The sequence below is a fragment of the Leptopilina boulardi genome, unplaced genomic scaffold (genome assembly GCF_019393585.1).
Source record: "Leptopilina boulardi isolate dan_hultmark-lab unplaced genomic scaffold, ZJU_Lbou_2.1 LbouV2_280, whole genome shotgun sequence".
Taxonomy (NCBI): Eukaryota; Metazoa; Arthropoda; class Insecta; order Hymenoptera; family Figitidae; genus Leptopilina; species Leptopilina boulardi.
The window spans coordinates 953,178-955,323 of record NW_026137841.1 but is presented as its reverse complement, the minus strand read 5'-3'; the positions used below and the strand labels follow the sequence as shown (position 1 = coordinate 955,323).

General features: G+C 26.5%; 1 long non-coding RNA gene across 1 annotated transcript; it reads right to left on the bottom strand.

Annotated features, from left to right (window-relative positions):
- Positions 1-211: 211 nt before the first annotated feature.
- Positions 212-1,011, bottom strand: LOC127282094 (uncharacterized). Its single transcript, XR_007843144.1, has 2 exons — positions 708-1,011; positions 212-379 (listed from the first exon to the last, which is right to left on the bottom strand). It is a non-coding gene; the product is annotated as an uncharacterized LOC127282094 (long non-coding RNA).
- Between the last annotated feature and the right edge of the window lie 1,135 nt (positions 1,012-2,146).

The following is a 2,146-nucleotide window of genomic DNA, read 5'->3' as shown; positions in this document are numbered from 1 at the left end:
CAGCGTGCTTAAGTTTGGAAAAAATATTTCTTTGATTTAAAGAAATTTTTCTTTAGATTAAACATGTCAGTTAAAAAAATTTCTTTAGTTCAAAACGTTCCAAAATCATTTTTTCTTAAAATCAATTAAATTTTTCTATTAAGGGGGGAACACCAGTTGTAACTCAAAAAATAATGCTTTATACAAGAATATTTTCCAAAAGAACAATGAATCTTTTTAAAGAATACTATTTATTAGTTAAAAGTACATGTAAAAAGCTGTAATTTAAAAGAAAAAAAAAATTTTTTTAACAAAAACTTTTGGAGATATGAGCCATTGAAGTGGCGCCTTAAGAAAAAAGGCGAATTGCGGTGACCAGCATTCTGCAAGTATACTTCGTCTGAAATACAAAAATGAAATTGATTTACATTTATTATAAGATTATCTAGTTCGTGATCGAAGGATTTAAAAAAAAAAAAAAATTTGACAAATTGGCGACCTGTCAAAGTCAAAAGTATGATTTTCGTTAAAAAAATACGGTCGATTTTCAGCTATATAAAAAAAAGTTTTGCATAAAAAAAAAAATCCTTCGATCACGAACTAGACTTATATGTGTAAATGAAGCACACTAAATTTTAAATAAATCGGTTTAATGGTATTCGAGTAATCGTGGTCACCGACTTGGAAAATGTCATTTTGAGAAAAACGCATTCAAAGTTTCAACTTACTTTTTTTTGTTCAGGAGAAATTTTGTTTCCAAGTTACAAAGAGTCATCGATTCCTGGACCATATAATAACTCTTCCGCAGTGGTTGCCGTTTCTAAATCATAGGAAAAGGCCATGTGTCGTTAGGGTCAGGTATGGCTGGCCACCTTGTATAAAGCCACGGGACGCGCCGCTGTAGTGTTCTGTATATCTCATTTATTTTTCACCGGATCAACTTTGAAATTTACAGACACATTTCTAAATATGTATACTTTAAGAAAATGCACAAAAAAAAAATTCGATTTTTCGAAAGTTACAACTGGTGTTCCCCCCTTAAATAAATTTTATTTTTGACTTAATAAGTGATTTTATAAAATGATTTCTTTGATTCAATCAAATCATTTTTATGTGTGTAGATAATCGTATTTTTCAATAATGAGTATTCTTAATCAAATAGCGTTACTTTTCAGATATACAAAAAAATATTTTTCCTATTCTAATAACAATATTTTCTTTATATATGTACGTGTACTTACTGAACAACTCGAATAAATAAATTAGGGAATCAAACTTATAATATGTATACAAGTTTATATTATTGCTTCAGGAAAATTGCTTGATTGCATCACTTAATTCGACCAAGAAAATAAATTATTTCAATTAAGGGAATATAATATTTATTCAAGAAATTCAATGTTTTTGAAACATGATAATATAGAAATGCACTAAGAACAATGAAAATTCAATTTAATTAACGTTTATTTCAAACAATATAATTTTTTATCAGGTTTAAACAAATATTTAATTATATTAATCTTCTTATTTTCTTGGCTCAAAACTATAAGTGTTGGATTACATAAGTAAAAAATGTTTTAAAGGAAACAAAAAATTGATTTGATTCAATTGTATGACTTAATTCTACTGAGAAAATTAATTATTTCAATTAAGAGAATATAATATTCTTTTAAGAAATTCCATGTTTTTGAAACACGATTATATAGAAATGCACTAAGTAGATAGAATATTTAGTTTAATTCGTGTTTATTTCAAGCAATATAACTTTTTATATAATTTAAACAAATATTTAGTTATATTAATATTCTGATTTTCTTGTCTCAAGACTATGAGTGTTGGATTAAGTAAAAACTGTTTTTAAAGTGAACAAAAAAGTGATTTGATTCAAGAAACTAAACGACTCCACGTACTTTACTTAACATAAGAACATAATATTCTTGTCTCAATACTTTTTGGGACTTCGTGCAAGTAAAATATTTTTTTTGAAAGAATAACATTATTTGCTTGTATGGAACTCACATTTTCTTATGTCAAGTACATTGCCCAATGCTAATAACTACTTGGCACAAGAAAATAAATTTCTTCCATTAAGATGATATTGGCTTGATTCAAGTAAAGTATCTCAAGTAAATGCATTTACTTGATTCAATGAACTTTTTTTCAGTGT